At 41.7% G+C, this 22,793-nt stretch overlaps 1 pseudogene; it reads right to left on the minus strand.

Annotated features, from left to right (window-relative positions):
- Positions 1 to 15,827: 15,827 nt before the first annotated feature.
- Positions 15,828 to 16,265, minus strand: LOC121281307 (annotated as a pseudogene).
- Positions 16,266 to 22,793: the final 6,528 nt, after the last annotated feature.

Raw genomic sequence — 22,793 nt, forward strand, 5'->3', positions numbered from 1 at the left:
GGTAAATAATAAGACAAACCATTGAATTGTTCAGGACGAGCTTCAGGTGTCTCCACTGATCTGAAGGCACTATTCAGTGTGCCCAGCTGGAGTCTTCAGGATGGTTGTGGTTTGCTGTGCCTATCAACATTGCGGTACAAAGAACAATGGAGCTGCAGGAAGAGGAAGGTACAGGAAGATTAGCATCTAAGGAGGCGGAGTAGAAGGTGCCAGATGTAGCCATGCAATTGCTCACCTGGCTGACAGAGAAACCCATGATAGCCAGGTACGCTTTTCCTAACATGTGTGTGAAGTGGAATGTTTATTGAGGATGACATATGAATATTTGTGGAGGGTGACTGTGAGGGGTGGGTGTGAGTTTTCAATAGGATGAGGATGAGGGTGAGTATAAGTGTTCAGATGGAGATTTGAGGAGCTACCTGGAGAGAAAGGAATGTAAGGTGTGTCGGTAAGAGCAGTGTTGGGCTAGGGAGGTGCGGGAGTAATGGATGTCACCTGACAGTCGAATGGTACTCCCCTTTCCTGACTTACTGAAGTCGTTAAACTGACACTGTCTTCAGGTCCTGGGCACCACACTACTGCTGGTCATAGCCTCTCCAACTTCTAACTTGTTTAATTTGGGTGGCTGGCCTCTTCCTCCTGTTCAGCAGAAAGAACATCTCCGTTCTGGACCTCACTGTCTCTAGTATTACCTCCAGGAAAGAGTTAGTGAACCAGAAGAGGGCAGTCTTCTCATCTTTTTCTATCATGTTTTTACCTCCAGTAGCTTTCAGTAGTAAGGTTTCTAGCAGCCATCCTGATCCCTCTGGGCTCCCTTTAAAATAGAGAGACTTAATTCACAGTGTGTGGGTTGTTATCACGCCCACACCATCATTGGTCGGGAAACCCAGAAGTGGGATGCTACTGCTGGGTCTGAGTTAAAGAGCCATGAAAAGCCATCCAAAGGAAGAAATAGGTTCCCAACCCACTACTGCCCTCCTTGCTGCATGCGCGTCAGTAATGATCAAATTCCCACCAGTGTTTCCTCTGATTAGTTTTAAATTTATCCCCTTCATGTACAAGGCATGTCCTCTGGTTCTGCTGTTTCTCACAAGATAGTTTGTCATGGTCTGCACATCTAGTTCATTTAGATTTTTAAGAACAGCAATCATATCACCCCTAGGTCTTCTCTTTCCCAGTGAGAACACACTAAATTCACATAATTGCTCCTCATAATCCAACCCCACCGTCCCTCCAGTCATTCTGCTTGCTCTTTCATGTATCTTTTTAATAGCTGCTAGCCCTTTTGGCATTGTGGTGACCAGAACTGTACACGATATTGCAAGTGCAATTGTGCCAACTATTTATTAAGTAGCAGGGCAGTCTCAGTATTTTGCCTCAATACTGACCTTTTAATACGTCCCTGCATCTAATTTACTTCATCCACTGCCACCGAACATTGCTACAATAGTTTCAATTAATTGTCGATCAGGACCTCCAGATCTCCATCATTTTTCATGCACATTATTTTTTCCTCTTATTAGTACTTTTAGGGGATTTTTTTTGTCTCCATGTCTGTCATCTGCCTATCCAATTCCCAAGTATTTTCAAGCCAACCTGTTCAACTGTGGATAAAAACAAAAACAAAAAAACTGCGGATGCTGGAAATCCAAAACACAAACAGAATTATCTGGAAAAACTCAGCAGGTCTGGCAGCATCGGCGGAGAAGAAAAGAGTTGATGTCAACTCTTTTCTTCTCCGCCGATGCTGCCAGAACTGCTGAGTTTTTCCAGATAATTCTGTTTTTGTTTTGTTCAACTGTGGAGTTTTTTTGCTTTGCATAATCTGTAAACTTAGCTATGGTGCTTGCCAACCTCTAAGCCATTTATGAATATATTAAACCAAAGGTCCCAAATCAAGCCCCTTTGGGACTCCACTGATAACATTTTCCCAGGTTGATGAAATTCCTCGTGGCACCACACTTTTAGGTTCTATTAGTCAACCATTTACACATCTATCATGAAATATTTCCACAATGGGCATCAAATGCACTGGTCTGAAGTTTTCTGGGTTGCTTTAGCTACCTTTTTCAAACATTTTTTACAACTGTTTTTATATGGAAAACTATTTTACTATCATTACAAGTGATACAATAATGAAATTTCTACAAAAAAAAAATCAAAGATAATCGATATTAGAGGTTATAACCACTTTTAAAAATTAGACCCGAAGTAATTTATGGTGCAAAGTATCAGTTTTCCTTGTTCTGTGAAGTCCATTTTATTTAGAATCACCCAAAATGTTCAAGTTCCAGTTCTCACCTCATTTTTTTTTGGCTGATGTGACTAATTGCTGCTTTACATGAAGACTAATATTAAGTACATTAACATTGTTTCCCCAGTGCACAGATGTGATGGCAATAGTGAATCTCCAAGGTGTGCAAATGTCAGGAGCCGGATTCAAGCTGGCAGGCAGGGGTAGCGAGGTGGAGTGGGGTAGTGGGAGAGAGGGAAATGACAAATTACGCTGCTCATATTTTACTAGCAGAAGTTAGTGCGAATAAGCTATTTGTAGATGAATGAAACCAGTATCAGGTTTCTTTTAAATGAAAGGTGAAAGGTGAAAATGAAATCGCTGGTTTTGAGTGTTGCAGAATCTAATTTTTGGAAGATCTTGTTTGGCTTATGATAAGCAAAGTTCCAAAAAGTTGCATGCTGACTGTAGGCTTTGCTTTTCTATCTCTCAGATTTACCCTATTTTTCTCACTGAGGGAAAGAAAACTTTTGTTTCAAGCATGTTCTCTTTTGTTTTTCTTTCTTTAACATTTATTTTTATCATTGTTTATTTTGTTTATTTTCCAAGTATCAAACAAGTTGCAAAATTTTGTTTTTTTTTAGACTTTTTCCAACTGGGGACAGTGATGGAGAGTCTGTTAAATGATCTTTACAGAATAGTGTAATGTATTTGTGAATTCCTCACTTTAGTATAATTATGTTATATCATTGTTCACCAGGAAATTATGGCCGTATTCCCCAAATATTTTCATACAAATGATGGAAAATTGTTGAGGTTGGACGTGCATTTCTACGAAATGTAATCCCATTGGGCTTGGCTGCTTGTCAAGAGCATAGCTTTGTGAAGCATAGCTATCTGCTTAAGTAAAAATTTTAAGAGCGTCAGTCACACTTCAGACATTGCTGCACTTTGGCATGTCCTGAGGTTGTGAATGGTGCTATATAAATGCAAGTTTACTTTTCTTTTAGATGCTCCAATGCACCACTGCAGAACTTCTTCTGACCTTGACAACCTAAGCCAGAAACCAGAAATTTACAAGAAGCAACAACTGATCTTTAGTTAATAGCAGATGTTCACAAGCAGCTGCAATTTAATAGATTTGTCTATTTAGACCACAGGAAGCACTTGAACTGTGGTCTTAAAGGACAAGGCTGTACTTTATCACAGCAGCTAAGTTGTAGCTGTGCTCCAGATGTTAAACTAATTGTGAGCAATACATGGGAGCGTATCTGTATTTATTCACAAGTTTTCGATTAGCAGCTTCTATGTTCAGGAGAGTTAATTTAATCAACAGGAAGCAAAACTGAACGATACCCGACTACGGTAAAATAAAATTCTGCTTGTTGTCCACCTGAATATAGAAAAGTTATGAGAAGTTCCATTATGTACTTTTGAAGTGTTGTCGTTATTGTAGTTTAGGAAAGAAAGAGGAAAGAATTTGAAAATTATGTATGTTTAAAATAGATCTAAAATTATCATACCCAAGTGCTGATACTGTGGAATATTTTATTACTATTATCTGGACGTTGCAAGGTTTAATAACATGCAAATAATGTGGCAATGTTTTTCTAATCTACTTTTCTCATTTCCGAGAGCTCTATCCTAACAGTCTAGTAATATAATTTGGAACAATAAATCCATATTAGTACTATTAGCTTGATTAGCTAAAACAACTGAAACCGCTAGTGGCTTCCTGAGACTACGACCATATATGTTTGTGGTTTTGCACTATAATGTTACAGCATTAAAATATTTTAACTCCTTCAAGATATAATAAAGCTCTCTCTGCTCAGCCCATTAAAGTACTTCAATACCAGTATTAAAAAAGTACCTCGACTGTGCCAGTGTAGCATTTTGTTTTTCAGTAAGCCACTGTAATAATATTTCTAAGTGATATTGAGAGGTTAGTGTCAATTTTTGTGAAATGTTCGCAGTTTTGTTATGTGAACTCATATCTATTAGCCCAGGTAAGCAGAGAGAGGAAACTAATTTTATTAGTTTTGAATTAGATTGGAATCCAGTCCCATAGGTCACACAGTACCATCTTTTCAGCCATTTCGATTGTTAATCTCATTTTGTTCCCTTCCTAGAGTTTGGACGATGTTATTAAATTAATTGATAAATAACAATCCAGGAAATGTTTGTTTCTTTATTTAAAACCTCTGTAATTAGAATTCTATATTTAATTCATAACAAAAATGAAAATATTGTCACAGACAAAACGTATTTGCTCTCTTACAGCCCATAATCAGTGTGTTTTGTATGGAAAGATGTGTGTCTTTTCTTACCATTAGAGTGCGTATTCCAATTAAATGATACAGTAGCAAGTTTTTGTGAGTTTAAAATAGCAAAGGTTATTTATTCTCTCACACTTACCCCAAATTAACGCAATGTCTCAGTCAGTCAGTCACTCACTCTCTCTCTCTCTCTCTCTCTCACACACGCGCGCGCGCGCACACACACACACACACACACAGATTGGATACACATAAAGAGGGTGCATTTTTACAGATTATAGTTTTTTCAATCTGATTTAGATTCCTGGTCTTCCATGTGGTAGGTCTGTGGTTTCTTGAATGGTTTTACTATAATTTTGAGTGACGTACATCAAGGGGTTGAGAGCCCTATTTCCAAGTTTGCTAATGAAACCAAGTTAAGTGGCACCATAAAATAATGCAAATTGTCAGACTGTTGTCCAACATCTAGTACAGGATAAGCGGGGATTTCTTCCAACTAAATATTGGGAGAACCAAAGCCACTGGTTCTGAATTTTGCAGTCAGCTATGAAGTGTTTGTGCTTGCCGTTGATCTCTAAGAAAGCTGCCCGTAGAGATTGTTTCGTCGTCATTACAACTGCAAATTCTAGGCTACTGTCTTCCATCCCTGCCACCGACTCCATCCCTCTTCCTGGCAACTGTCTGAGGCTGACCAAAAGTGGTTGTAACCTTGTTGCTGTATTTGACACCGAGATGATCTTCTAACCACTTATCATGTCATCATCAAGATTGAGTACTTCCATCTCTGTAACACTGCCTAACTCCACCCTTGCCTCAGTTCATTTTGTAATGAAACCCTCATCCATGCCATCGTTGCTTCTATTCTTGACTAATCCAATGCTTTCCTGGCTGGCTGCCTATTTTCTACCATCTGTAAACTTAAGCTCATCCAAAACTGTGCTGCCCACATTGTGACTTGCACCAAGTCCCATTCACCCATCGCCCCTGTGTTCCCTGATGCACATGGACTCCAGGTTCAGCAACACCTTGATTTTAAAATTTCCCCCATAGCTTCTCCCCTCCCTTCCTCTGTAATTTCCTCCACCATTACACCTCTTTGAAATACCTGCACTCAAATTCTGGTGTGTTTTACTAGATTAAAGGTGCTCTATAAGTGTAAGTTGTTGTTGTTCTGGGAGGAGAATGTTGCAAAGGGACATTGATACGTTAAATGAGTAGGCAAAACACTCAGATGAAATTGAATGTGGTAAAATGTGAAGTCATCTAATTTAGACTTAAGAATGATAGCTCAGAATATTTTTTAAAAGCAAGAAGCTAGGAATTATGGAGGAACTGAGAGATTTAGGTGTTCAAGTACAGAAACCATTAAAAACAGTGGAAAGCTGCAAAAAAAAAATTAAAGGACAAATAAATTGTTGCTCTTAATCTCCAGAGAGTCAGAATGCAGATGATACAAAGGTAGATGGAGGGACAAGTAGTATTGAGGAGGTGGGGAGGCTGCAGAAGGATTTGGACATGTTAGGAGAATGGGCAAAGAAGTGGCAGATGGAATACAACGTGGGGAAGTGTGAGGTCATGCATTTTGGTAGGAAGAATAGAGGCATAGACTATTTTCTAAATGGGGAGGGAATTCAGAAATCTGGAGTGCAAAGGGATTTGGGAGTCCTAGTCCAGGATTCTCTTAAGGTTAACTTGCAGGTTGAGTCGGTAGTTAGGAAGGCAAATGCAATGTTGGCATTCATTTCGAAAGGACTAGAATATAAAAGCAGGGATGTGCTGCTGAGGCTTTATAAGGCTCTGGTCAGACCACATTTAGAATATTGTGAGCAATTTTGGGCCCTGTATCTCAGGAAGGATGTGCTGGCCCTGGAGAGGGTCCAGAGGAGGTTCACGAGAACGATCCCAGGAATGAAAGGCTTAACATATGAGGAACGTTTGAGGACTCTGGGTCTATACTCGATGGAGTTTAGAAGGATGAGGGGGGATCTGATTGAAACTTACAGAATACTGAAAGGCCTGGATAGAGTGGACGTGGGGAAGATGTTTCTATTAGTAGGAGAGACTAGGACCTGAGGGCACAGCCTCAGAGTAAAGGGAAGACCTTTTAGAACAGAGATGAGGAGAAACTTCTTCAGCCAGAGAGTGGTGAATCTATGCCATTCATTGCCACAGAGGGCTGTGGAGGCCAGGTCATTGAGTGTATTTAAGACCGAGATAGATAGGTTTTTGACTGGTAAGGGGATCAAAGGTTACGGGGAGAAGGCGGGAGAATGGGGTTGAGAAACTTATCAGCCATGATTGAATGGCGGAGCAGGCTTGATGGGCCGAATGACCTAATTTCTGCTCCTATGTCTTATGGTCTTATGGTCTTAATGCCAAGGGCCTAGAAGTTATGTTACAGTCCCATGGAGCTCTGGTCAGATCCTGTTTGGGGTACTAGGTTCAATTTTGGACACTGCACCAAAACGAGGATATATTGGCATGGGAGGAGGTGCAGCACAGATTCACCAAAATGATACAGGTGCTAAAAAGAATAAATGATGAGAACAAGTTGCATAGACTAGGCTTGATTTCCCTTGAGCATGGAAGATTAAAGTGTAAATATCTCAACTAGATTACAGTGATTAAATGTGTTGGTAGCTAATTAGAGAGAAACTATCTCCTCTTATGTTGGACTCAATAGCAAGGAGGGTAGGGTGGGGGTGCAGATAACCTTAAAATGAGAGCTAGGCCATTCAGAGGTGATGACAGGGAGCGCATCTTTAAATAATGGATTGTGGAAAAGCAATAAAAACAGCAATAGCACTTTAATGTAAAAAAAAACATTCCAAGGCATTTCATAGAAGCAGTACAGAACAAAATGTGATAACAGTCCATATAAGGAGATATTCAGGCTGCTAACCAAGAGCTTGGTTAAAGAGATAAGTTTTAAGGAGTGTTTCAAGAGCGGGAAACAGGGTAGAGAGGCAGAGACGTTTATGGAGGGTTTTCCAGAGCTAAGGGCCTAGGTAACAGAAGGCACAGCCACTAATAATGGAGCGATTAAAATAGGGATGCTTAAGAGTCCAGAATTAGATAAGCAGAGACACTGTGAAGGTTAAAAACAAAATACTGAGGATGCTGGAAATCTGAAACAAAAACAAAAAATGCTGGAAAAACTCAGCAGGTCTGACAGCATCTGTGGAGAGAGAAAAACAAAGTTAATGTTTCGAGTCCATATGACCCTTCAGAGCTGAAGAGAAGTGGAAACGTGATGAAATTTGTACTGTTTAAAGGGGGTTGGGGCAGGTGGAGCTGGACAGAAGGTCAGTGATAGGTGGGGACAAAGGAGGGATCAACAAAGATGTCATGAACTAAAGGACAAAGGGATTGTTAATGGTAGTGGTTAATGCTAAAAAAGGCGCTAATAATGGTGTAAAGGTAAGAAAGTAGAACATGATTATAGCAGAACAAGTGTAGCATTGTGTGAAAGAACAACATGGAACAAGTGAATCAGTGATGTTAATGCCATTGAACATCAAGGGGAGATGGTTGGATTCTCTCTTGTTGGAAATGTTAATTGCCTGGCACTTGTGTGGCATGAATGTTACTTGCCACTTGTCAGCCTAAGCCTGGATATTGTCCAGGTCTTGCTGCCTTTGGACATGGAGTACTTCAGTACCTGAGGAGTCAAGAATGGTGCTGAACATTGTGCAATCATCAGCGAACATCCCCACTTCTGACCTTATGATGGAAGGAAGGTCATTGATGAAGCAGCTGAGGATGGTTGGGCCTAGGACAATACCCTGAGGAACACCTGCAGTGGTGTCCTGGAGCTGAGATGACTGACCTCCAACAACCACAACCATCTTTCTTTGTACTAAGTATGGCGCCAACCAGCAGAGAGATTTCCTCCTGATTCCCATTGACTCCAGTTTTGCTAGGGCTCCTTGATGCCACATTTTGTCAATGCTGCCTTGATGTCAAGGGCAGTCACTGTCACCTCACCTCAGGAGTTCAGCTCTTTTGTCCATATTTGAACCAAGGCTGTAATGAGGTCAGGAACTGAGTGGCCCTGACAGAACCCAAACTGGGCATCAGTGAGCAAGTTATTATGAAGCAAGTGCCGCTTGATAGCACTGTTGATGGCATCTTCCATTACTTTACTGATGATGGAGAGTAGACTGATGTGGCGGTAATTGGCTGGGTTGGATTTGTCCTGCTTTTTGTGTTCAGAACATATCTGGGCAATTTTCTGCATAGCCAGGTAGATGCCAGTGTTGTAGCTGTACTGGAACAGTTTGGCTAGGGGCGTGGCAAGTTTTGGAGCACAAGTCTTCACTACTATTGCTGGAATATTGTCAGGGCCCATAGCCTTTGCACTGCTGTCAGCCATTTCTTGATATCACATGTAGTGAATCGAATTGGCTGAAGACTGGCATCGGTGATGCTTGGCACCTCTGGAGGAGGCTGAGGTGGATCAACCTCTCAGCACTTCTGAATGAAGATTGTAGCAAATGCTTCAGCCTTATATTTTGCACTGATGTGCTGGGCTTCTCCATCATTGAGGATGGGGATATTTGTGGAACCTCCTGTTCCAGTGAGTTGTTTAATTGTCCACCACCATTCATGACTGGATGTGGCAGGACTGCAGAGCTTAGACCTGATCTGTTGGTTTTGGCCTTAGCCCTGTCTATCACTTGCTGCTTATGTTGTTTGGCATGCAAGTAGTCCTGTGTTATAGTTTCACCAGGTTGATGCCTCATTTTTAGATATGCCTGGTGCTGCTCCTGGCATGCCCTCCTGCACTCTTCATTGAACCAGGGTTGATCCCCTGGCTTGATAGTAATGGTAAAGTGGAGGATATGCCGGACCATGAGGTTACAGATTGTGTTCGAATATAATTCTGCTGCTGGCTCACAGCGCATCATAGATGCCCAGCCTTGAGTTGCTAGATCTGTTCAAAAGCTACCCCATTTAGCACGGTGGTAGTGCCACATAACATGATGGAGGGTATCCTCAATGACTGTGTGGTGGTCACTCCTACTAACACTGTCATGGACAGATGCATCTGCAGCAGGCAGATTGGTGAGGATGAGGTCAAGTATGTTTTTTCCTTTTGTTGGTTCCCTCACCAACTGTTGCAAATCCAATCTAGCAGCTATGTCATTTAGGACTCAGCCAACTCAGTCAGCATGGCCGCTCTTAGTGATGGACATTGCAGTCCCCCACCCAGACTACATTCTGTGCCCTTTCCACCCTCAGTGCTTCCTCCAAGTGGTGTTCAATGTGGAGGAACACTGATTCATCAGCTGAGGGAGGATGATATGTGGTAATCAGCAGGAGGTTTCCTTGTCCATGTTTGACCTGATGCCATGAGACTTCATGGGATCTGGAGTCGATGTTGAGGACTCCCAGGGCAACTCCCTCCCGACTGTATACCACTGTGCCACCACCTCTGTTGGGCTTGTCCTGCCGTTTAGACAGGACATACCCAGGGATGGTGATGACGGTGTCTGGGACATTATCTCTAAGGTATGATTCCATGAGGATGACTATGTCAGGCTGTTGCTTGACCAGTCTGTGTGACAGCTCTCCCAATTTAGCCACTAGCCTCCAGATGTTAGTAAGGAGGACTTTGCAGGGTCAACATGGCTGAGATTGCCATTGTCATTTCTGGTGCCTAGGTCGATGCTGGGTGGTCTATCCGGTTTCATTCCTTTCTTGTGACTTTTTAGCGATTTGTCACAACTGAGTGGCTTGCTAGGCCATTTCAGACAGCATGTAAGAGTCAACCATATTGCTGTGGGTCTGGAGTCACATGTAGGCCATACCAGGTAAGGATGACAGATTTCCTTCCCTAAAGGGTATTAGTGAACTAGATGGGGTTTTGCAACAATTGACAATGGTTCCATGGTCATAGTTAGACTTTTAATTCCAGATTTTTATTGAATTCAAATTCCACCATCTGCCATAGTGGGATTCGAACCCAGGCCTCCAGAGCATTACCCTGGGTCTCTCGATTATTCATCCAGCGATAATGTCACCTCCCCCTAATCTTTTCTCATAATCCTTCTTTGCTTCTCGTATTTGCTTTTTCACATTCCTTCTGAACCTTGTATTCAGCTTGGTTCTCTATTGTATTTGCTACCTGACACCTGTCGTAAGCACGTTTTTTCTTCTTTAACATAATTTCTATTTCCTTTGTCATCCAGCGAGTTCTGGATTTGTGGTGTCCTACCCTCCCCTTTTGAGGGAACATACCTTGACTGTGCCCAAACCATCTGCTCTTTCAAGGTTGCCCATTGTTAAGCTACTGTTTTTGCCGCCAATCTTTGGTTCCAGTCCATCCATCCCAGCTCCATTCTTGCCCCATTGAAGTCCGCTCTCTGCCAGTTGATTATTCCTGCTCTGGATTGACCAATATCCTTTTCCACCATTATCCTAAACCTTATGATACAATGATCACTGTCCCCTAAATGTTCCCTTGCTGTCTCTTGATCTACTTGGCCTACCTCATTCCCAAGAACCAGGTCTAGCAGTGCCTACTTTCTTGTTGGACTGGACACATACTATTGTAGGAAATTCTCCTGAACACAATCTAGGAATGCTTGTCCCTCACTGCTCCTTACACGACCACCATCTCAGTCTATATAAGAGTAATTAAATTCGCCCATTATAATTACTCTACGATGTTTACATTTCTCTGTAATTTCCTTGCAGATTTGTTCCTCTATAGCCTACCCACTAGCTGGTGGTCTGTATAATTACCAAGCAATGTAATTTCATCCTCCTTATTCCTTAGCTCTAGCCAAATCGATTCTGTCCTTTAATCCTCTGATGCATACTCTTTCTCCAGTACTGCAACACTCCTTCACCAAAAATGCCACCCCTCCTCCTTTTTCCTATCTTTTCTGAACACTTTGTAACCAGGAATATTTAGCACCCAGATCTGCCCTTCCTTAAACCAGGTCTCTGTTATCGCCACAACATCATAATCCCACAAAGCAATCTATGCCTGTAACTCCCCAGTTTTATTAACTATACTCCGTGCATTCACATACATGCAATGTAACTCTGATTTAGACTTCATTACTTGCTCCCTTACTCTGAATCCATCTCTTAACTTACTATTCTCTATTTTAGTGCTATCTGCCTCTCCCAACATTCCGTGCACCCTAGAATTACTTTCTAATATTTTCTCCTGGTTCCCACACCCCTGCTGAGTTAGTTTAAACCCTCTCCAACAGCACTAGCAAAATGACCCGCAAAGAACTCAGTCCCAGCTCTGTTCAGATGCAACCCATCCGGCTTGTACAGGTGCCATAATTTACTAAATACCACCCTACTTAAAATATTATGAGCTACCTGCACATAATTTTGAAAATTTGAAATTAGAAGGTAGAATTAAGATAAAAGCCACACTGACTGTTGTTGGTGAGAGGTTTTATACTGATTAGGTTTACTTCTAACAAATTATCAAAGCTGTTTTCTCTAACTCATATTCTATTATCTTAGTGTGTCCCATTGCTCCGTTCTTTCTCTTGTTCTATTCCTCCATTATATTTGTGACCTCCCTGACTCATCATCCAGTCCTAGCCATTCTTTGTTGATGGTTGCATTCTACATTTGTCAGCTTCTTCCATATCATAGAGCCTCAGTATGGGCAATCATCAGTCCTTTCTGATTGCCATAGTTGATTTATTACATCCTGATCTTCCCAATGACCTTCACTGGAGCAAAGGAAATTATGTTATTTTCAATTTCTCACAGACATAAGGGAGAAATTTCATCTCGCTGTTAGGGCACGTGCTGGAAGGGCATATCAATAAATTGCACATCCGAGCCCATGATTTTCTGTGTGGCCAGAAGATTGATGAAGGCAGGGATGAAATTTCCCTATTTCATTTCTTGGTGTGTGCCAGGAGTGCTGAATAGAAAAATCTTCCTACAATTTATTTAATTCTCTTGCAAATGCAAGTAGCAGCTACTTCCTCTTACTTTTCATGACTCAATCCTTACTCCTTCTTCATCTATGACAACAACCTGTGTTATATAATGCCTGTAATGCAGAAACGTCCTAACAACATTCTGTCCCTCTATCTACAACTTCAGTCACTACCTGATTGACTCGTAATTGCCCTCTAACATGGCCCATTAAGTACCTCAGTTGTACCATGCGACCCTCAGGGCAAATAGGAATTTTACTCAGGATTGTTTCGTCTTCAAATTCGGTTCATTTTTTTCAGTTAGAACTGTCATTGAAGCCTTGGGGGGGAGACCTTGAAAAATTCCAAAGGTGAGCTGAGTTGTGATATTGTTAAAGGAGGTTTCTTTACTAAACTCAGCAGCAATGGGCATTGATATAGTTTGTCAGTGTTGGATGTATTCGAGGAGGAGCAGCTCCAGAGGTTTGAGATCATTGGAGTTGGGGGCTTACATTAGTTGCAAGTGCTGTACTATCTACACGGTGAGAATGCACAAGAAGGGAACAGCTTGATGGAGGCGCTAGTTTGGATGGGATTGCTCCTCATGCTTGAAGGACTTCTAATTTAACATTTAGTGGCTGGAAGGCTTCGGACATGGGCGGACAGAACACCACAACATCTGGGATGCTAACGTCTCTGGTGACAGCTCTTTACTCCAACGGGGAAGGGGAATGTTGGGGAGGCATGGTATAACGGTTAGAGTGTGAGGACCACACACTTGAATCTCAGTGAGGAAGTATAAGAAGGTCACAACTTGATAACATGATTTCTGGCCTGTGCCAGCTCCTGGAACAAGACAATATGTAACCACTGAAGTACAGTGAAATTGACCATTACATTCAATTTTTAATCCACTGCATTCCGGGCACCAACTGGAGACATTATGCAGTGTGTTTTTGCCCTCTTCCACTAAATTTCAACATACTTCAACTTTAATAATGGTGCACAGTGCCATCTGGAGAGATACGTCCAATCTTACCAGTTATACATTGTTCTACAAATTCAAAACATCATTGATTTTTTTTTTATTCATTCATGTTATGTGGGCATCGCTGGCTTGGCCATCATTTATTGCTCATCCCTAATTGCCATTGTTCAGGGGGCGTTTAAGAGTCAACCACATTGCTGTAGGTCTGGAATCACATGTAGGCCAGACCAGGTAAGGACAGCAGATTTCCTTTCCTAAAGGGTATTAGTGAACTAGATGGGTTTTTACAACAATCGGCAATAGTTTCATGGTCATCGTCAGAGTTTTAATTCCAGATTTTTATTGAATTCACATTTCACCATCTGCCGTGGTGGGATTTGAACCCGGCCCCCAGCGCATTACCCTGGGTCTCTGGAATACTAGGCACTGACAATGCCACCACCTCCCCTATCTGTGCATTCATATCTGTTAGAAATATTTACTGACTGGAGTATTGAGAAAAATTAATTCACCTTCTTTACTAAATCCTCAATGTTCAGATCCCTGATGGAATCAGTAGCAAAAGTTGCACAAGGTAATGATTGTTTTTGGGGGAATGTTTACAGCACATGGATTGAGAGGAAATCGGTTTCACCATCTGTTCAAGGCGGGATGCAGAAAGCAATGTCTGCTTCTGTTGAAAATAAGCATGATTGCCATAATGAATAAATGTAATTATCATTGCACAAACAAGAAACAGCGTTATTTGCATGAGCATTAGCATCGGTCAGGCTTTATGTCTGTATGACCTTCCATCCTATAATACCTATAATGGCTTGTCGCAAAGTGAGGAGTTTTATCTGTGGTATGCCAACCATCATTCAGGTGTGATGGTGCCTGTTGAAGGATATCTTTGTCAACAAATAAAAGAACAGCATTCATTGAGATGTAATTTTGTACAGAGAAGTAAAGACTGTATATCTAACAGTGAAATGCAGAAAACTTTGATAGTTGAATATGGAAATGCAGTCATTTTGTGTAGTCAGCTGTATCAGTGTATACAGATAATGAGGTGATCAAGCAATTTTCTTAGCTGCATTTGAACAGGCCTGCCTTTTCTAGATTGTCTAATTGTTCAAAATAGCCTTATTGTCTTTTTTTATGCTTCAGCCCCAGAATGGTACTGGCTGCACTCATGTTAACAATACTCCTGCATGATTATTCAGACAAACATGGTTGGCGTTGACAAGCTCTTTGGGTGGGCATTTCCATCAATGCAAGATAGTTGGCACAATGCACATACAAAAATATAATTGGCAGTTATATTCATATTTAGCAAAATTAGATAATTGACAGTTATCTCATTGCTTATCTTGGAAATTATTTCAAATCAAACACCATATGCACTTCCCTCCAAGCATGATGCATTATGGAGAACACACCTATCTCTCGTAGAATTGCCTCCATGTTTGTTGGATTTCTGCTTCATGGTGGATTGTCCTTTTGGCCCATTAAAGGCAATTCTCAGTTCCCTGATGCAACCACAATAATCTGAAGAGCTTTGATCAGTGCTTCAATTTGCATACTTTACAATTAAACTGGCACACTGAGCATTATTTGTAACACTTACATGTACATTAGGTGGTTAACTACTGATTCAGCACAACTCTTGCAATTGTTCTGAGTAATTATTCTGATTTTTGACAGCTGTGATGAATCCTAGCTATGAGGAAACCTGCGTGTTATTGTAAGTGTGCTAAGAATAGTAGGAAAAAAATAATTTAATAAATACTGTGCTCAAAGCAAATTAAATCTTTTGGTACTCAACAGCATATTTTTTGAAGGCATACTCATGTTTAAGAGTGCTTTGTGTCTGCGACAATTGCAAAATGATTCTGCAAATGGAGCATTTGGTTTGTGTGATTTTCAAATCTACTAAAATACTCTCATTTTTATTGAACATATTAGTGATAGTCAATTTTTTTCTACCCTGGATCTCCATATTTCCTACCTTTTGAGTCCTGAATTTACCCCATATAGATTGGAAAGTGGCAAAAGCTTTCATACAAACATACAAATTAGTAGCAAGAGTAGGCCATTCGGCCCTTCGAGCATGCTTTCCCATTCAATAAGATCATGGCTGATATGATTGTGGCCTGAACTCCACATTCCTTCTTACTCCCATACCCTTTATTTACGTTGCTTGTTACTTCCTCAAAGAACTCCAATAAATTAGTCTAACATGATATCCCTTTCACAAAGCTATGCTGACTCCGCTTGATTGCATTGAGATTTTCTAAGTGCCCTGCTATAAACTCCTTAATAGTAGATTCCAGCATTTTCCCTATGACAGATGTTAAGCTAACTGGCCTGTAGTTTCCTGCTTCCTGTCTCACTCCTATCTTTAAATTTATTTACACAACATTTCCATTATAAACTGTTTACTTCAGAGGGATGAACCTGGAGGAGTGAGTGGCACCGATTCCAGGTCTGCCATGCTTGACAGGTTTGTAGGTGATGGAGAACTCTCCAAAATAATGGCCAATCATTTCAGGCTTGATTTCAACCCAGTTAAAGGTTTTCCCATTGTACACACCAACTATGTTGCCGACCGTCTTTGGGAGGATAACCATATCCTGAAGAGTCTTGACAGCCTTTGGTTTTTCCATTGGTGGAGCTTCCTTTTTCATCTTGCGCAGTCTTTTCAGGAGACACTGCTGTTTTCAGTGCAGTCCTCTGTTCACACGCCTATGCTGACGGGCACAGTACAAGTGCATCAGTTGTTCATAGGACATGTCAAGGAGCTGATCCAAGTCAACACCTCTGTAGGTAAATTTCCTGAGAGTTATTTTCTTCTTCTGTTCTAATTGGTCAGTCATTTACACCCAGTCTCGCTGGAATATAGGAGTTGCATTCGCTGTTTTGCAATCTGATGGGACCTTTCCAAAATATTGGCGCAATTTGGAAAATTAAAACGAATGTGTCTACTATCTCAGTTGCTATTTCTTTTAAGACTCGAAGATGAAGTCCATCAGGACCTGGGGACTTGTCAGCTTTTAGTTCAAATAATTTCCTCAGTAATTGTTCCCTGGCGATTGTAATTGTTTTAAGTTCTTCTCTCCCTTTCACCTCTTGATGCATGCTTATTTCTGGGTTGTTATTTGTATCCTCTACAGTGAAGACAGATGCAAAATATCTGTACAGTTCATGTGCCATTTCAATTTTCAAAAGTCTATGTTGATGTTGTGGAGGATTACTTATGACAATCAGCAAGGCTACTTAAAATCATCATCCCGAAGCTCATAAAAGGTTGGTGAATGCAATGACAGCATCCAGATGAAAGAATCTCTGAAGAATGGTATTTAGCTTCAAAATAAGAGTGTGGAAACTGTAGTAGGCCTGCCTTGATTCCGTAGCCCTTAATACCCTTGCCTAACAAAAAATCCAACAATTTCACACTTCAAATTTTCAATTGACCTATCTCCGATTGCTTTCTGGAGGAGACAGTTCCAGATATCTGCTACCTTTTTTTGTGAAGAAGTGGCCCAGCTCCAATTTTAAGGTTATGCCCCTTGTTCTGATCTCCCCCACCAGATAAAGTAGCTTCTCTCTATCTACCCTATCAAACCCTTTAATTACAATAACAACCCATTTTATATGGCACCTTTAACTTAGTAAAATATCCCAAGGCACTTAACAGAAAATTTGGCCCATAATTGGATAATTTAATCAAATGCTCTGTCAATTACTTAAAGTCATTTCAAAACTAAATATCAGAAAACATTATGCCTAACAAAGAGGAATTGTTACATTTTAATGCTTTTTTTAAACAAGTGGACACTTGGCTGGGCCAAAATTCTGGAATTCTCTACTTAACGCTGCCATGGAGACACCATCACCCCAAGGACAGTATTGGCTCAAGGAAGGCCCACCATCAGTCAACTCCTTCTCGAGGCAACCAGGGGGTGAACAATGCATATGGCCTTACCTGTATCCTGACAATAAAATTTTTAAAAACTGACATAGTAAACCAAAGTAGAATAAGTAAAAATGGCATTCTAAATAAATGTTCTATTTTAAGTGAGGTATTTTGTATAAGTTTATAATCCTTTTATCCTTGATTTATAAAACAGTTCTGCTGCTTACTTACATAATTAATGGTCTGGAGCACCTCTGTCTTTGATAACAATGACCCATGAGAAATCAGTCCATGTGGTACCATAAGTCCTTTACACTATTAAGTGAGACTGCATCTTTTTGGCTCCCTTCTCCACTTGTCCATTGCGACTCAGGTTTCAGTCCAAAAAAAAACAGCAAACACAATGAAATAAAATTTCTTTTAATGTAGTGTTGGGACAATTTTAGCAGTAAGCAAGTTCAGATTTCATTTAGTTCTGTATTAGTAATGTTGATGCAAATGCATCTGTTTACTTATTCACAGAGAGCTTTTATAAAAGGATCATCAAAGTTGATCAGGAACATAAGTTCACAATTCTATAGCTAGTGATGCAAAGTGATTAAAAAGTGATTTGTATTTGGAACCTTATATACTTTATTTCATGTTGATGTAAATCAGATTATTTAATTACCATGTTTCCTGTAGATACTGTTGAAGGAGTAGGGTGGGGAATCTCACAAAGCTCACATTAATTTGATTACATCACGTTTGAATCAATATCTGTGTTCTTTTAGAATCTTTGTTTTTCCTTCCATGTTACATATTATTCCCCAAATATTAGAGAGCAAGGATAACATCTCTGAAATCTTGACCTGTGCCACTTTAAATTGTATGCTAGAAGATACTTGAGAACAATACTGGTTCAGCTATCTCCTGTTTTATCATCTGACCTCTTGGGAAGTGCTTCCTCTATTCGCAGTGTTTCCTGCTGATGATGAGGTTGCACTTTTTAAAATTAACAATTCATGAAGGTGGTTTAAAACTACTTTTAAAAACCCTCCAACCTGCTAAAAGGAAGTGTTACGGAACTGACTGTCTTTTCATAAATATTATTTTGATAAAACATATGGGCATTTCACATTCTAATCGATTGCTGAACATTCTTTAATACTATTCATGCAGAGCTTCATGAGAATGGCTGGCTATGGTCTGCTGCTAGCCAGATATTTAATAGTTAAATTTCAGCTGACACTTTCAAATGGAAAAATATTCTTACTTCGATTTATCTGCTATTGTTTTCTTTAAAACACAAAAATATGTGACATTATAATACTACCAAGTATAGGATTGAATGTATGCTGTTCTGTCAACCCATTTGTGCCTGGCCTTCAATGATCCACCCAGACCTAAATTACACAATAATTGAAGAATGCTTAATCAGCTTCAATCATATTTTTAAAATCCAGTCAATTAATCGGACACTAAATTCCTTTTGAAAATGGGCATATAAAAATTAATCCATTTATCCCTTTTAAAACACTGTAAGAAGCAGTGAGCTCATTCAATAACTTGAAAAACAGCAAAACTTAAACTTCAAAAAAGCCTCAGCTTCATTAGCACTGGCTTCTTCGCGGAATTATAAATGTGCCCAAGTTATCTAACTTTGGAAAGTAATGGGTGGAATTTTCTGCACTTATTTCCTACTGGAGCGGTGGAAACATTTGCAGGTCAGGACCCAATTCACTAATTGGCGAGTTTTGCCAAGGCTTTTTCCCAGACCCATGCATTATCGTACCTGCTCCAGGTTCCCCTACCAATCAGGGAGGTTGAGAGGGATAATGCCCCTAAACAAGCAGTGAAGGACCACTATTTAAAGGGACCCTATATTTAAAGGGCTCGCAGTGGCAGCAGTGAGTGTTGGCATTCAAGATAGGACTAAAAAGGAGGAAACTACTGCAGTATGGAGGCAAAAGGTGGGAAGGCTAATTCCCAGTTCTTAGACTTGTCCCTGGAGTTCATGTCAAATGCAGTGAGGCACGATGAGAATTCCTATTCCCTGAGGATGGGAGGAGGAGACCAACCAACCTCAGCAAGCAGGCTGGCTGCAAGTAGCAGAGGTGGTTCCCAGAACCTGAATCCAGTGCAGCAAAAGATTTAGTGACCTTATGAGGTCTGGCAAGGTGAGAGTTCTGCTACCCTTAGCTGACAGCATCACTCTATCACCTTCCTAGCATTCACCCTTACAGCACTCCTCCGACTGACACATCTTGCTGTCACACTCATTCCTTTCTCTCCAGTCTCTACCTCCAATCTCCATCTCAACAGACAACACTCACCCTCATCCTATTACCTTCTCATTCCTCAGAGTCATACTCCTCAAATGTTCATACTCCATCCTTAGCAATCGGTTCACTTCTCACACTCATAACTCTCTGCCTTTTCTCATTGCAGGAGAAAAAAGCCCACAGCCTCAGGGAGAGGCAGAGAACTTGGGGTGGATCTGCAGCCATGACCACCATGACTGCGATAGAGAAGGAAGCACTTGAGATCAACAGGCTGACACAAGTACTGGCCATTTGATAGCAAAATGGGGTGGCCTAGAGACCTAGTTGTCAGCCTTAGATGAAAGACTGGCACTTAACTGCCTTCATGTTGAATTGATGTTGCCAATAAAATAAATATATCATCATTGGCATGCAAACTTGGAACCTTATTTCATATAGCTTCGGCGCCAACTCATGTTGTTCATCTTTCACAGGGTCCTGATGCAGGATATGAGGGAGAAGCTTAAGGAGTCCTCAGAGGAGGACCAGTACTCTGAGGATGCACTGTCACATGACTCCTGCACACCCTGCACCAGCGCAGTTACACACACACACACACACACACACACACTCAGTGGGTCTAGCATCACAGAGCGATAGGGTGGTACATGATGAGAAGCACATTGCATGCGAGCAGGAGCAGGTGCTGGAGACAGGAACAGGTTTACTCTTGGTGGATGCTGGAGATTTCAAGCCCTGTTCAGCTGGGCACAGGCGCTGAGCATCGGGTCATCTATGAGAAAGTAATTTTCAGCAGTAGAGGGAAATGTGTGTGCTTCTATCAGCATTTCCAAGGGCAATGTGCACCCTTACACAGAAAATGGAGAAATTCATATCTGAGAGGAGTGCTGTGAGATTGATGCTGATGACTATCTTCATGGAAAGCATGGCCAATCTCATGAAGAATGAGATGCGGCAGGCCAGAGAGTCTGCAGCAATGGCTTAAACGCTTTGGTTGCCAGTTTACACATTCATGCAGCTAAATACTCTCCTGCCCTTGTCTAGCAGGAAAGTGCAGGTGGACCATGAGAGTGAAGATGGAGAAAGGGTACATAACATTTGAGGCTCTTCTCAATGTGTTCCCAACAACTTCTTGGACCATATCACCCCCTCAAGCAGAGCTGCACCCGCTGCCTTCTGTGCTGAAACCCGAGTCTATGCCTGCACAGATGCAGGTGGGACAGACTTTAGCGGGGCCCTCAGGGGCCCTCAGGGGCTTCAAAACCCGGAGGATGGGCATCTCATGTCAGGGCAGAGAAACAAACAGCCTCTGTCTAGCTCAGCTGAAATCACCACACAGAAGGAATAGAAACTGTAAGAGCGAGACATCTTAGTTGCACAAGGATATTCACTTGGGTGTTTATTACTGTATAACTGCCTCTACTTTGTTGCCTCTCTCATTCATCCTGGCCATTTTAATTCTGCTGAATGGAATGATCAGCCTCGATGAGGAGGAAAGGTTGTGAATGTGATGGTTAAGTGGGTGTCTGCTGGAAGTGGGAGTCAGGTTGGTGTCGTTGTCCAAGGGGCCTTGATGGAAATCTTATAATGTTGCAAGTACACTTTTCAAGTGAAGCATGCCTGAATGAGATCGTCATAGGCTTCCCTGGCATCTAGGTCTGCATTTGCAGGCATTATACAGCACATTAGGCCCTTCCTTCTCCTTGGATGCCAAGAGATCTCCACCTTCCTGTAGCACCTGCTTCAGTCCTCTCTGTCATGTTGTGAAAGCACAGTGTATCACAACAATCCTGGAGACCATCACCAGGGCACATTGCTTCCAGATCCATCAAGGCAGCGGGCTCTCCAGCTAATGGCTTGCTTTAGTTGTCCTAGTGGTGACAAGTCTCCTATTGTACTTCTCCTGTGCCTCTGTGGTAGAGTTCCTCACTGGGGCCAGCTGCCAGGTTTTGAATGGGTATTCCTAGTCCCCCAGGAGCCAACCATTGAGATTGTCTGGTGTAGAGAATGCCTGTGTTATGTGAGATGGTACAAGTTAGATGCCTTGGCAAACAAGTCACAGGTTACCTCCTTGCAGATTGTGAAATCCTGCAGGTATCACAAGCTGACCCTGGAAGGATTTGGATGCGAAGAAATTGAGGGCTGGAGTCACCTTGGCAGGCACGGACAGTGTATGGCCACCTGCTCCTCTCAGGTGGAAGTGTGCTTCCAAAAGGCTGGAGATATCTGCGCCTACCTGCTCCAAGAGCCTGAGCCTTCTGAGGCACTGCTGTTTGGAGAAGTCAAGGAAGCTGACCCTTGGTCTAAAGACCCTATGCTGGTAATATCACTTCTTTCAAGCTCCAGCTGTCCCATGTCCCGTGAAGTTGCATGTGGGAGAAGACACTGCTGCTGGAGGGCCTGCCCCGTTGCTGTGATTGCTGGATTGGAACATACTGCAGTTCCACCTCAGAAGTCCAAGCTCTGGCAAAGTAAGCAGCCCTCATATTACAGGGAGGTCTCACAGGCAAAAAGTTTAGACTGAGCTCAGTGGATCAATGCACTTGAAAGTTATTGAACAAAGTTGCAGTTCCCAAAGAAATCAGTGATTTTAGGTTGAAAGGCTCCTGTTAGCATTAACCTTTCACGGTGGTTAATCATAGACTTGCCGATTTTAACCTTGATACAGTTGCTAACAGGTGAGTTTCAGTCAACAATGACTTCCTGCTATGCATTCGCCTCCTCCAGTCTGGTGAGATGTAGCAAAATTGTGGAACCTGTTCAATAACTGTAAAGTTGGGAAGGCAATGTAAAAGAATCTCTTAATTGTCTTTGTAATTGCCTTAATTAGCTTCCTGCCACATACTGGGGGAGGGGGGTGGGGGGAGTGGGTGGGGGGTGTTGGCGGGGTGGTGCTCACTGGCCATGGAACCTGCCCTGGGGAAAACTGGAAAAATTGATGACACTTGGATCACAATCTGATGCCACTTTTAGGGGACTTAATTCCCACATACAGACAAAGCAGCCTCACCTAGGAAAACTCGCCCCTATGGGCGGAATTTAATGGAACCAACCAGAATGAGCATAATGGCTGGGGGACCGGGAGAATTGGGTGAGAGTACTTGAATCTGATTCCTGGCGTTGGGTAACTGGATCTAATTTATTTGGGGTGGGAAGGGCCCAATGCAGGAATCCTGCCCGCTGGTGGCAAGATGTCAGTTAGGTTCACTGGAACATAGGAACAA

Source organism: Carcharodon carcharias, chromosome 1 (genome assembly GCF_017639515.1).
Source record: "Carcharodon carcharias isolate sCarCar2 chromosome 1, sCarCar2.pri, whole genome shotgun sequence".
Lineage (NCBI taxonomy): Eukaryota > Metazoa > Chordata > Chondrichthyes > Lamniformes > Lamnidae > Carcharodon > Carcharodon carcharias.